The sequence below is a fragment of the Ambystoma mexicanum genome, unplaced genomic scaffold, assembly GCF_040938575.1.
Source record: "Ambystoma mexicanum isolate Mex_15411 unplaced genomic scaffold, UKY_AmexF1_1 Mex_scaf20, whole genome shotgun sequence".
In the NCBI taxonomy this organism is placed as follows: Eukaryota; Metazoa; Chordata; class Amphibia; order Caudata; family Ambystomatidae; genus Ambystoma; species Ambystoma mexicanum.
Genome location: NW_027182434.1, coordinates 178,720 through 191,887, shown reverse-complemented (window position 1 = coordinate 191,887; position 13,168 = coordinate 178,720). Strand labels below are relative to the sequence as shown.

The window sequence follows — 13,168 nt, the reverse complement described above, 5'->3', positions numbered from 1 at the left end:
CAACCCTTGAGATGGTTAATGCAAATGAAAGGGGAAAATCCAAAACTATTGAGATGGTCAATCTGCCTGCAAGGGTTTGATTTCACCATTGAGCACAGGTCAGGGTGTCACCATCAAAATGCTGATGGACTCTCTAGGATGTATATCATCGACTAGAGGTATGAGGTTCATCCAGGAGTGGATTAAATCCTCCTGTCCCTTAGTCTGGGGGGGGCGAGTGTTAGGGAGAATTCTCTGTTTAGGCTGAATTTCCCTACCTAGTGAGTCCCCCAGCAGCTTTGCTGGATTTCTGGGGTTTAATTTTTTTCTCCTGCCAAGAGTGAGACTCTTTTACCCTCACTCTTGGACATGTTGAAGTGTGTTATCTTGGTTAAACCTTGTGTTGAATGGGCTATGGGGTCTTTTACTCCATAGGGCCTCATGTATTTTTGTGATGTGGGTCACACAGCACCCTCTGTGCCGTGACCCAGGGGTGTCCTAGGGACTCCCCAACATAGACTCCATACCCTGGGACTGACTACTGTCTCCCAGGGCATGTAAAGTCACCAAAGACTTTGCTAGTCTTGAATCCTGAACAGAACCAGTACAAACCATCATATTGTGGACGTACTGGCTGGGGCAATTCGATTGCCCCAGGGTCTGTTAGTCGAGGGGGCACGTCTCCGTCCCCCCTGATCGAGTTTTGGCTGGTGGCAGTGGAAACTACTTTTTATATTCGACCGCGAATATTTCCCTATGGGATTTCCCATTGTTTTAGGCTAACACATTTAATTATTTATTTACGGTAGCCTTAAACATACCGCCGGTTTATATATTTATTTTTATAACTCCGGTTGGGACTTTTTGCCAAAACTTGATTCTAAAATGGCGTTGGTGTTCACCTCTGTAACTCTGACCCAAAGTGGAGCCCTTTGTTCCACTTTTGGCGGGCTTCTCCACAGAAGCCCTCCAAAGTGGTGCCACTCTGTCTGGGGTACTTAGGAGGGGTGGAGGGGGATTTAGGCACCCTGGACTGAGTTACCTTGGTAACTCAGGTCGCACTCCGTCCTGATTGGCCCAAGTGGTGAGCCGCCCGGCTCACCACTTAGCATGTTTGAGTGACAGCTAGGCTGGGTGAATGGGGGCTTGCTGCATAAAAGCAGGGCTTTGGGGACTGGGACTTCAGAAGTCGCCACAGGACCAAGAATCCGACGAGGGAAGAGCTGAGCCGACCTGCTTCGACGACACCACCCGGTGGAGCCCTGCTGAACCGTCTCACCACTTTTTCCCGACGACCGAGGAGAACTCTTAACGGAGTGGCTCCTTCCCTTGACTGGTGGGGACAACCAGTTTTCGCCTTCTTTCCGTTCTTTGAGGTATCTCGTGGCCGCCTTGCCTGTGCCAAGCACCCCGGCAACCGGAATACCACCCTTTACCCCCATACCGCGAAAGTCGGTACCAACCCTTTAACCGGAGGACTCCGCGGCTGGTTTCTTCCCGGGCAGTGCAACGACCCTCTTCTTCTGCGCTTCAGCGAGAACTTCTTCTCCCCTGACCGACGTCGAGCCCTGCTGCCACTGCCTGGAACAACTGCCCCCGCTGGAGGATCCTTTCCGCTTAAGGTACTGTGTTCCGCCTGGCTTCCCTTGCTACCGACTGTACGGGGTAGATTTAGTCCCCGGCTTTCGAACCTGGGAGTGCCTGGGACACTTTGGCTAAACTTTCTGAGCCACTCTAAACTCTTTTTGACTCTTTGCAAGACTTTGAATCTCTAACTAACAGTGTGATCTTGGGCACATTTTCGCTCCGGCTACTCAAAGAGTGGGCCCTGCCTAGTGACTTTTGCTCACCTGTGACTTTGTGTTTCTTTGAGCCTATTGCAAGTGTTCTGGACCTTAGAGTGGTGTGTTTAACCCATTTCTGCTTTTTCTCTCCCTTTCTTGGAAACTACTAGAGTGTCATCTAACGTTAAGCACTCACCTCTGTTTTAATTAAGTGGTGTTAACCTAGAGTTGTCTAGATAGGAGAAAGGATTGAATCTACTTTCATTATAACTGTGTTGAAGTGTTTACTATATTTTGCTAGAGTGTTTTTAACTTATGTGTATTTTTAATAAATAACTATATACTTTTGAAACCAAGCTCTGGTCAGTGTTTGCTTGTGCTATTGTGTTTTGGTACATATTGTGTATACTTTGCATACTGCCTAACTCTTCTTGAGAGAAGTCTGACTGCTCAGCCACAGCTACCAGGTAAATCTGGGTGGTACAGACTGCTACCAAAGGGGTTTACTGCTCTACCTGTAGTCTTAAATCTTTTGCAGTGTTCCCCAAGGGAACTGCACAGGTTTCTGCCTAACAGGCGGCCGGTCCACTTTATTGAGTCCCCCTCAGCACCATTTAGTGCTCCTGTTGTCTGCGAAGTCCAAATTGTAACCCTGAATCAGTTCCTCTTCTGACCCTTTGTATCATGTTACATGACGAGTAATGATCACCTGTTAGCTTTATCCCTAATTATAACTCTCACTCTTTCCCTGCATCTAACCCTAGCTCTAATCCCATCATTAACCTCGGTCCGGGCACACGCGTGAACCCTTACTCTCATCTCAGCCTCTCCTGGTGATACATCACACCTGGGATCGTTTGCTCCCTGTGGGCTGTGGGAAATTTGCTACCAGCACGCCCTGGAAGTGGGGCTCATTCCGCTGCAACGGGAGGTCTTCCCAGGACGCGTCACAGCTCAACGCAAGAGCTCCTGGGTTTCGAAGGCTCTTGCAGCAAGCCTTCACAAAGCAGCAGGGAGCGCCGTTCCAGATGGGAAACTTGAGACTGGATGTCCAGAAAAGCAAGACGTCAGAAGCGAAACCTTTTTCCTGCAGGGTGTGGCATACCATCCGCTTGCTCATTGCGACAGAGGTGGCACTAATGAAGGAAGAGGTCAACGTTACGTTCTTCTTTAAAATGCAAGGCCAGGAAAAGTGGCAGCGGTGGGATTTGAACCCACGCCTCCGAAGAGACTGGAGCCTTAATCCAGCGCCTTAGACCGCTCGGCCACGCTACCTCCCTGCTAGTCGCCGAAAGCGGAACTTGACCCGTTGCCCGGCCCGCTTTAGTGCTTTGCCTTTTCTCCTTGGAAAGTCTGGAGACAGGCAGTGGAAGGGCAGGCAAACTGTCAGGTGCGCAGAGGAGGGGAGACCATGAGGCAAGGTGGGAGATGGGGGCAAGAAGTGAGAAAAAAACTAATCGCAAGCTAGGGCAGGATTCGGAAAGTGAAGCCGAAAAGGGGCTTAGCATGCAGCCCAGGGGTTTCTTTGACTGTCCTAAGCCCACAGGGACTTTGCCGTCCTCAGCTCATGAGACTTGAGATGGGTAGCTTGATTTGCTGAGGAAATGCGGGATGACAGATTCAACTCTGGAGTCAAACATAGCCCGGAACTATCGCCTTAAACTGAGTTTTAAGCCTGGTGCCGATAAAAAGAAAGAAATTAGCCTTAGATCGGGCAAGCCGTTTGACGGGGGAAAATGAGACCCCCTAGGCCATCTAGGTGGTCGCTGGATGCTGTGCAGACATCAGCAGCTGTTCATTTCATGCCCTCACGTCTCCTCGTTAGTATAGTGGTCAGTATCCCCGCCTGTCACGCGGGAGACCGGGGTTCAATTCCCCGACGGGGAGGTTAAACCTTTTCTGGATTTTTTTTAGTTCTTGACAAATATTCTTGAAGATTAGGCTGAGTCAAGTAGGGAATGGGTGCCAAGAACTGACTCTTTAAGAAAAAAGCACCGGCAACGCTAGTCATCGTACAATATTTGTGCACAATTGCTTACATTAGGCGGCCGGTCCACTTTATTGAGTCCCCCTCAGCACCATTTAGTGCTCCTGTTGTCTGCGAAGTCCAAATTGTAACCCTGAATCAGTTCCTCTTCTGACCCTTTGTATCATGTTACATGACGAGTAATGATCACCTGTTAGCTTTATCCCTAATTATAACTCTCACTCTTTCCCTGCATCTAACCCTAGCTCTAATCCCATCATTAACCTCGGTCCGGGCACACGCGTGAACCCTTACTCTCATCTCAGCCTCTCCTGGTGATACATCACACCTGGGATCGTTTGCTCCCTGTGGGCTGTGGGAAATTTGCTACCAGCACGCCCTGGAAGTGGGGCTCATTCCGCTGCAACGGGAGGTCTTCCCAGGACGCGTCACAGCTCAACGCAAGAGCTCCTGGGTTTCGAAGGCTCTTGCAGCAAGCCTTCACAAAGCAGCAGGGAGCGCCGTTCCAGATGGGAAACTTGAGACTGGATGTCCAGAAAAGCAAGACGTCAGAAGCGAAACCTTTTTCCTGCAGGGTGTGGCATACCATCCGCTTGCTCATTGCGACAGAGGTGGCACTAATGAAGGAAGAGGTCAACGTTACGTTCTTCTTTAAAATGCAAGGCCAGGAAAAGTGGCAGCGGTGGGATTTGAACCCACGCCTCCGAAGAGACTGGAGCCTTAATCCAGCGCCTTAGACCGCTCGGCCACGCTACCTCCCTGCTAGTCGCCGAAAGCGGAACTTGACCCGTTGCCCGGCCCGCTTTAGTGCTTTGCCTTTTCTCCTTGGAAAGTCTGGAGACAGGCAGTGGAAGGGCAGGCAAACTGTCAGGTGCGCAGAGGAGGGGAGACCATGAGGCAAGGTGGGAGATGGGGGCAAGAAGTGAGAAAAAAACTAATCGCAAGCTAGGGCAGGATTCGGAAAGTGAAGCCGAAAAGGGGCTTAGCATGCAGCCCAGGGGTTTCTTTGACTGTCCTAAGCCCACAGGGACTTTGCCGTCCTCAGCTCATGAGACTTGAGATGGGTAGCTTGATTTGCTGAGGAAATGCGGGATGACAGATTCAACTCTGGAGTCAAACATAGCCCGGAACTATCGCCTTAAACTGAGTTTTAAGCCTGGTGCCGATAAAAAGAAAGAAATTAGCCTTAGATCGGGCAAGCCGTTTGACGGGGGAAAATGAGACCCCCTAGGCCATCTAGGTGGTCGCTGGATGCTGTGCAGACATCAGCAGCTGTTCATTTCATGCCCTCACGTCTCCTCGTTAGTATAGTGGTCAGTATCCCCGCCTGTCACGCGGGATTCCCCGACGGGGAGGTTAAACCTTTTCTGGATTTTTTTTAGTTCTTGACAAATATTCTTGAAGATTAGGCTGAGTCAAGTAGGGAATGGGTGCCAAGAACTGACTCTTTAAGAAAAAAGCACCGGCAACGCTAGTCATCGTACAATATTTGTGCACAATTGCTTACATTAGGCGGCCGGTCCACTTTATTGAGTCCCCCTCAGCACCATTTAGTGCTCCTGTTGTCTGCGAAGTCCAAATTGTAACCCTGAATCAGTTCCTCTTCTGACCCTTTGTATCATGTTACATGACGAGTAATGATCACCTGTTAGCTTTATCCCTAATTATAACTCTCACTCTTTCCCTGCATCTAACCCTAGCTCTAATCCCATCATTAACCTCGGTCCGGGCACACGCGTGAACCCTTACTCTCATCTCAGCCTCTCCTGGTGATACATCACACCTGGGATCGTTTGCTCCCTGTGGGCTGTGGGAAATTTGCTACCAGCACGCCCTGGAAGTGGGGCTCATTCCGCTGCAACGGGAGGTCTTCCCAGGACGCGTCACAGCTCAACGCAAGAGCTCCTGGGTTTCGAAGGCTCTTGCAGCAAGTCTTCACAAAGCAGCAGGGAGCGCCGTTCCAGATGGGAAACTTGAGACTGGATGTCCAGAAAAGCAAGACGTCAGAAGCGAAACCTTTTTCCTGCAGGGTGTGGCATACCATCCGCTTGCTCATTGCGACAGAGGTGGCACTAATGAAGGAAGAGGTCAACGTTACGTTCTTCTTTAAAATGCAAGGCCAGGAAAAGTGGCAGCGGTGGGATTTGAACCCACGCCTCCGAAGAGACTGGAGCCTTAATCCAGCGCCTTAGACCGCTCGGCCACGCTACCTCCCTGCTAGTCGCCGAAAGCGGAACTTGACCCGTTGCCCGGCCCGCTTTAGTGCTTTGCCTTTTCTCCTTGGAAAGTCTGGAGACAGGCAGTGGAAGGGCAGGCAAACTGTCAGGTGCGCAGAGGAGGGGAGACCATGAGGCAAGGTGGGAGATGGGGGCAAGAAGTGAGAAAAAAACTAATCGCAAGCTAGGGCAGGATTCGGAAAGTGAAGCCGAAAAGGGGCTTAGCATGCAGCCCAGGGGTTTCTTTGACTGTCCTAAGCCCACAGGGACTTTGCCGTCCTCAGCTCATGAGACTTGAGATGGGTAGCTTGATTTGCTGAGGAAATGCGGGATGACAGATTCAACTCTGGAGTCAAACATAGCCCGGAACTATCGCCTTAAACTGAGTTTTAAGCCTGGTGCCGATAAAAAGAAAGAAATTAGCCTTAGATCGGGCAAGCCGTTTGACGGGGGAAAATGAGACCCCCTAGGCCATCTAGGTGGTCGCTGGATGCTGTGCAGACATCAGCAGCTGTTCATTTCATGCCCTCACGTCTCCTCGTTAGTATAGTGGTCAGTATCCCCGCCTGTCACGCGGGAGACCGGGGTTCAATTCCCCGACGGGGAGGTTAAACCTTTTCTGGATTTTTTTTAGTTCTTGACAAATATTCTTGAAGATTAGGCTGAGTCAAGTAGGGAATGGGTGCCAAGAACTGACTCTTTAAGAAAAAAGCACCGGCAACGCTAGTCATCGTACAATATTTGTGCACAATTGCTTACATTAGGCGGCCGGTCCACTTTATTGAGTCCCCCTCAGCACCATTTAGTGCTCCTGTTGTCTGCGAAGTCCAAATTGTAACCCTGAATCAGTTCCTCTTCTGACCCTTTGTATCATGTTACATGACGAGTAATGATCACCTGTTAGCTTTATCCCTAATTATAACTCTCACTCTTTCCCTGCATCTAACCCTAGCTCTAATCCCATCATTAACCTCGGTCCGGGCACACGCGTGAACCCTTACTCTCATCTCAGCCTCTCCTGGTGATACATCACACCTGGGATCGTTTGCTCCCTGTGGGCTGTGGGAAATTTGCTACCAGCACGCCCTGGAAGTGGGGCTCATTCCGCTGCAACGGGAGGTCTTCCCAGGACGCGTCACAGCTCAACGCAAGAGCTCCTGGGTTTCGAAGGCTCTTGCAGCAAGCCTTCACAAAGCAGCAGGGAGCGCCGTTCCAGATGGGAAACTTGAGACTGGATGTCCAGAAAAGCAAGACGTCAGAAGCGAAACCTTTTTCCTGCAGGGTGTGGCATACCATCCGCTTGCTCATTGCGACAGAGGTGGCACTAATGAAGGAAGAGGTCAACGTTACGTTCTTCTTTAAAATGCAAGGCCAGGAAAAGTTGCAGCGGTGGGATTTGAACCCACGCCTCCGAAGAGACTGGAGCCTTAATCCAGCGCCTTAGACCGCTCGGCCACGCTACCTCCCTGCTAGTCGCCGAAAGCGGAACTTGACCCGTTGCCCGGCCCGCTTTAGTGCTTTGCCTTTTCTCCTTGGAAAGTCTGGAGACAGGCAGTGGAAGGGCAGGCAAACTGTCAGGTGCGCAGAGGAGGGGAGACCATGAGGCAAGGTGGGAGATGGGGGCAAGAAGTGAGAAAAAAACTAATCGCAAGCTAGGGCAGGATTCGGAAAGTGAAGCCGAAAAGGGGCTTAGCATGCAGCCCAGGGGTTTCTTTGACTGTCCTAAGCCCACAGGGACTTTGCCGTCCTCAGCTCATGAGACTTGAGATGGGTAGCTTGATTTGCTGAGGAAATGCGGGATGACAGATTCAACTCTGGAGTCAAACATAGCCCGGAACTATCGCCTTAAACTGAGTTTTAAGCCTGGTGCCGATAAAAAGAAAGAAATTAGCCTTAGATCGGGCAAGCCGTTTGACGGGGGAAAATGAGACCCCCTAGGCCATCTAGGTGGTCGCTGGATGCTGTGCAGACATCAGCAGCTGTTCATTTCATGCCCTCACGTCTCCTCGTTAGTATAGTGGTCAGTATCCCCGCCTGTCACGCGGGAGACCGGGGTTCAATTCCCCGACGGGGAGGTTAAACCTTTTCTGGATTTTTTTTAGTTCTTGACAAATATTCTTGAAGATTAGGCTGAGTCAAGTAGGGAATGGGTGCCAAGAACTGACTCTTTAAGAAAAAAGCACCGGCAACGCTAGTCATCGTACAATATTTGTGCACAATTGCTTACATTAGGCGGCCGGTCCACTTTATTGAGTCCCCCTCAGCACCATTTAGTGCTCCTGTTGTCTGCGAAGTCCAAATTGTAACCCTGAATCAGTTCCTCTTCTGACCCTTTGTATCATGTTACATGACGAGTAATGATCACCTGTTAGCTTTATCCCTAATTATAACTCTCACTCTTTCCCTGCATCTAACCCTAGCTCTAATCCCATCATTAACCTCGGTCCGGGCACACGCGTGAACCCTTACTCTCATCTCAGCCTCTCCTGGTGATACATCACACCTGGGATCGTTTGCTCCCTGTGGGCTGTGGGAAATTTGCTACCAGCACGCCCTGGAAGTGGGGCTCATTCCGCTGCAACGGGAGGTCTTCCCAGGACGCGTCACAGCTCAACGCAAGAGCTCCTGGGTTTCGAAGGCTCTTGCAGCAAGCCTTCACAAAGCAGCAGGGAGCGCCGTTCCAGATGGGAAACTTGAGACTGGATGTCCAGAAAAGCAAGACGTCAGAAGCGAAACCTTTTTCCTGCAGGGTGTGGCATACCATCCGCTTGCTCATTGCGACAGAGGTGGCACTAATGAAGGAAGAGGTCAACGTTACGTTCTTCTTTAAAATGCAAGGCCAGGAAAAGTGGCAGCGGTGGGATTTGAACCCACGCCTCCGAAGAGACTGGAGCCTTAATCCAGCGCCTTAGACCGCTCGGCCACGCTACCTCCCTGCTAGTCGCCAAAAGCGGAACTTGACCCGTTGCCCGGCCCGCTTTAGTGCTTTGCCTTTTCTCCTTGGAAAGTCTGGAGACAGGCAGTGGAAGGGCAGGCAAACTGTCAGGTGCGCAGAGGAGGGGAGACCATGAGGCAAGGTGGGAGATGGGGGCAAGAAGTGAGAAAAAAACTAATCGCAAGCTAGGGCAGGATTCGGAAAGTGAAGCCGAAAAGGGGCTTAGCATGCAGCCCAGGGGTTTCTTTGACTGTCCTAAGCCCACAGGGACTTTGCCGTCCTCAGCTCATGAGACTTGAGATGGGTAGCTTGATTTGCTGAGGAAATGCGGGATGACAGATTCAACTCTGGAGTCAAACATAGCCCGGAACTATCGCCTTAAACTGAGTTTTAAGCCTGGTGCCGATAAAAAGAAAGAAATTAGCCTTAGATCGGGCAAGCCGTTTGACGGGGGAAAATGAGACCCCCTAGGCCATCTAGGTGGTCGCTGGATGCTGTGCAGACATCAGCAGCTGTTCATTTCATGCCCTCACGTCTCCTCGTTAGTATAGTGGTCAGTATCCCCACCTGTCACGCGGGAGACCGGGGTTCAATTCCCCGACGGGGAGGTTAAACCTTTTCTGGATTTTTTTTAGTTCTTGACAAATATTCTTGAAGATTAGGCTGAGTCAAGTAGGGAATGGGTGCCAAGAACTGACTCTTTAAGAAAAAAGCACCGGCAACGCTAGTCATCGTACAATATTTGTGCACAATTGCTTACATTAGGCGGCCGGTCCACTTTATTGAGTCCCCCTCAGCACCATTTAGTGCTCCTGTTGTCTGCGAAGTCCAAATTGTAACCCTGAATCAGTTCCTCTTCTGACCCTTTGTATCATGTTACATGACGAGTAATGATCACCTGTTAGCTTTATCCCTAATTATAACTCTCACTCTTTCCCTGCATCTAACCCTAGCTCTAATCCCATCATTAACCTCGGTCCGGGCACACGCGTGAACCCTTACTCTCATCTCAGCCTCTCCTGGTGATACATCACACCTGGGATCGTTTGCTCCCTGTGGGCTGTGGGAAATTTGCTACCAGCACGCCCTGGAAGTGGGGCTCATTCCGCTGCAACGGGAGGTCTTCCCAGGACGCGTCACAGCTCAACGCAAGAGCTCCTGGGTTTCGAAGGCTCTTGCAGCAAGCCTTCACAAAGCAGCAGGGAGCGCCGTTCCAGATGGGAAACTTGAGACTGGATGTCCAGAAAAGCAAGACGTCAGAAGCGAAACCTTTTTCCTGCAGGGTGTGGCATACCATCCGCTTGCTCATTGCGACAGAGGTGGCACTAATGAAGGAAGAGGTCAACGTTACGTTCTTCTTTAAAATGCAAGGCCAGGAAAAGTGGCAGCGGTGGGATTTGAACCCACGCCTCCGAAGAGACTGGAGCCTTAATCCAGCGCCTTAGACCGCTCGGCCACGCTACCTCCCTGCTAGTCGCCGAAAGCGGAACTTGACCCGTTGCCCGGCCCGCTTTAGTGCTTTGCCTTTTCTCCTTGGAAAGTCTGGAGACAGGCAGTGGAAGGGCAGGCAAACTGTCAGGTGCGCAGAGGAGGGGAGACCATGAGGCAAGGTGGGAGATGGGGGCAAGAAGTGAGAAAAAAACTAATCGCAAGCTAGGGCAGGATTCGGAAAGTGAAGCCGAAAAGGGGCTTAGCATGCAGCCCAGGGGTTTCTTTGACTGTCCTAAGCCCACAGGGACTTTGCCGTCCTCAGCTCATGAGACTTGAGATGGGTAGCTTGATTTGCTGAGGAAATGCGGGATGACAGATTCAACTCTGGAGTCAAACATAGCCCGGAACTATCGCCTTAAACTGAGTTTTAAGCCTGGTGCCGATAAAAAGAAAGAAATTAGCCTTAGATCGGGCAAGCCGTTTGACGGGGGAAAATGAGACCCCCTAGGCCATCTAGGTGGTCGCTGGATGCTGTGCAGACATCAGCAGCTGTTCATTTCATGCCCTCACGTCTCCTCGTTAGTATAGTGGTCAGTATCCCCGCCTGTCACGCGGGATTCCCCGACGGGGAGGTTAAACCTTTTCTGGATTTTTTTTAGTTCTTGACAAATATTCTTGAAGATTAGGCTGAGTCAAGTAGGGAATGGGTGCCAAGAACTGACTCTTTAAGAAAAAAGCACCGGCAACGCTAGTCATCGTACAATATTTGTGCACAATTGCTTACATTAGGCGGCCGGTCCACTTTATTGAGTCCCCCTCAGCACCATTTAGTGCTCCTGTTGTCTGCGAAGTCCAAATTGTAACCCTGAATCAGTTCCTCTTCTGACCCTTTGTATCATGTTACATGACGAGTAATGATCACCTGTTAGCTTTATCCCTAATTATAACTCTCACTCTTTCCCTGCATCTAACCCTAGCTCTAATCCCATCATTAACCTCGGTCCGGGCACACGCGTGAACCCTTACTCTCATCTCAGCCTCTCCTGGTGATACATCACACCTGGGATCGTTTGCTCCCTGTGGGCTGTGGGAAATTTGCTACCAGCACGCCCTGGAAGTGGGGCTCATTCCGCTGCAACGGGAGGTCTTCCCAGGACGCGTCACAGCTCAACGCAAGAGCTCCTGGGTTTCGAAGGCTCTTGCAGCAAGCCTTCACAAAGCAGCAGGGAGCGCCGTTCCAGATGGGAAACTTGAGACTGGATGTCCAGAAAAGCAAGACGTCAGAAGCGAAACCTTTTTCCTGCAGGGTGTGGCATACCATCCGCTTGCTCATTGCGACAGAGGTGGCACTAATGAAGGAAGAGGTCAACGTTACGTTCTTCTTTAAAATGCAAGGCCAGGAAAAGTGGCAGCGGTGGGATTTGAACCCACGCCTCCGAAGAGACTGGAGCCTTAATCCAGCGCCTTAGACCGCTCGGCCACGCTACCTCCCTGCTAGTCGCCGAAAGCGGAACTTGACCCGTTGCCCGGCCCGCTTTAGTGCTTTGCCTTTTCTCCTTGGAAAGTCTGGAGACAGGCAGTGGAAGGGCAGGCAAACTGTCAGGTGCGCAGAGGAGGGGAGACCATGAGGCAAGGTGGGAGATGGGGGCAAGAAGTGAGAAAAAAACTAATCGCAAGCTAGGGCAGGATTCGGAAAGTGAAGCCGAAAAGGGGCTTAGCATGCAGCCCAGGGGTTTCTTTGACTGTCCTAAGCCCACAGGGACTTTGCCGTCCTCAGCTCATGAGACTTGAGATGGGTAGCTTGATTTGCTGAGGAAATGCGGGATGACAGATTCAACTCTGGAGTCAAACATAGCCCGGAACTATCGCCTTAAACTGAGTTTTAAGCCTGGTGCCGATAAAAAGAAAGAAATTAGCCTTAGATCGGGCAAGCCGTTTGACGGGGGAAAATGAGACCCCCTAGGCCATCTAGGTGGTCGCTGGATGCTGTGCAGACATCAGCAGCTGTTCATTTCATGCCCTCACGTCTCCTCGTTAGTATAGTGGTCAGTATCCCCGCCTGTCACGCGGGAGACCTGTCACGCGGGAGACCGGGGTTCAATTCCCCGACGGGGAGGTTAAACCTTTTCTGGATTTTTTTTAGTTCTTGACAAATATTCTTGAAGATTAGGCTGAGTCAAGTAGGGAATGGGTGCCAAGAACTGACTCTTTAAGAAAAAAGCACCGGCAACGCTAGTCATCGTACAATATTTGTGCACAATTGCTTACATTAGGCGGCCGGTCCACTTTATTGAGTCCCCCTCAGCACCATTTAGTGCTCCTGTTGTCTGCGAAGTCCAAATTGTAACCCTGAATCAGTTCCTCTTCTGACCCTTTGTATCATGTTACATGACGAGTAATGATCACCTGTTAGCTTTATCCCTAATTATAACTCTCACTCTTTCCCTGCATCTAACCCTAGCTCTAATCCCATCATTAACCTCGGTCCGGGCACACGCGTGAACCCTTACTCTCATCTCAGCCTCTCCTGGTGATACATCACACCTGGGATCGTTTGCTCCCTGTGGGCTGTGGGAAATTTGCTACCAGCACGCCCTGGAAGTGGGGCTCATTCCGCTGCAACGGGAGGTCTTCCCAGGACGCGTCACAGCTCAACGCAAGAGCTCCTGGGTTTCGAAGGCTCTTGCAGCAAGCCTTCACAAAGCAGCAGGGAGCGCCGTTCCAGATGGGAAACTTGAGACTGGATGTCCAGAAAAGCAAGACGTCAGAAGCGAAACCTTTTTCCTGCAGGGTGTGGCATACCATCCGCTTGCTCATTGCGACAGAGCTGGCACTA

The 13,168-nt window shown here is 50.9% G+C and overlaps 3 non-coding genes across 3 annotated transcripts; all 3 read left to right on the top strand.

Moving 5' to 3' along the window:
* The first annotated feature begins 3,578 nt into the window (after nucleotides 1–3,578).
* TRNAD-GUC (transfer RNA aspartic acid (anticodon GUC)) lies at nucleotides 3,579–3,650 on the top strand. Its single transcript has one exon. It is a non-coding gene; the product is annotated as a tRNA-Asp (tRNA).
* A 2,851-nt stretch (nucleotides 3,651–6,501) lies between these two features.
* On the top strand, nucleotides 6,502–6,573 carry TRNAD-GUC (transfer RNA aspartic acid (anticodon GUC)). Its single transcript has one exon. It is a non-coding gene; the product is annotated as a tRNA-Asp (tRNA).
* A 1,396-nt stretch (nucleotides 6,574–7,969) lies between these two features.
* Nucleotides 7,970–8,041, top strand: TRNAD-GUC (transfer RNA aspartic acid (anticodon GUC)). The gene has a single exon. It is a non-coding gene; the product is annotated as a tRNA-Asp (tRNA).
* The last annotated feature ends 5,127 nt before the right edge of the window (nucleotides 8,042–13,168 follow it).